Here is a 604-nt window from a genome sequence, read left to right on the forward strand (position 1 = left end):
GTAACATTTACATCGATAGCGAAGTGGATAATTGCTAGGGAAGAAATAGATTTTGCTGACTTTGTGAAGGATGCCAAGTCAGTTGCAGGTTTTCTCCTTCCCTCCAATTTCGAGTCGGACGGAATGAGGTTACATAAACACGGCCTGGCTGCCAGGCAACTTCAAACTGGAGGTCCCCGAAGTCGCTTCTTTCGAGACGAAATTCTTCAGAATAGCGGGCACTTCAAAGGCTGAAACTTAGGTCAATGGAAAAGCTGAATGTTTACTTGCTATAGGAGAAGACAAAAGAAGTAATCTTTTTGGGGTGACCTTCTCCTTTAAAAAAGCGCACAACAGTTGCTAAAAGAGACTTGCATGGAGTGATTTGCGTATTTTGTTTATGGAGATTTCCTTGTTTTGTTTGTTCAATTCATTCGGTTTGGTTAAATGCTTTTTGATGAAATAAGGCTATTGTGTTGAGTATCAAAATGATTGGTGTTTTATGGCAGCTCCGCGCTTTTTAGGGTTGGCTAAATCTATATATTATGCTCACTAACTCAGCATGCTGTATACATGTGTATGGTTTTTATTTATCATAAAAACTTTGTAGGAGGCGGGTAGGATG

The sequence above is a fragment of the Orbicella faveolata genome, unplaced genomic scaffold, assembly GCF_042242905.1.
Source record: "Orbicella faveolata isolate gen_17 unplaced genomic scaffold, um_ofav_v1 contig_12, whole genome shotgun sequence".
In the NCBI taxonomy this organism is placed as follows: domain Eukaryota; kingdom Metazoa; phylum Cnidaria; class Anthozoa; order Scleractinia; family Merulinidae; genus Orbicella; species Orbicella faveolata.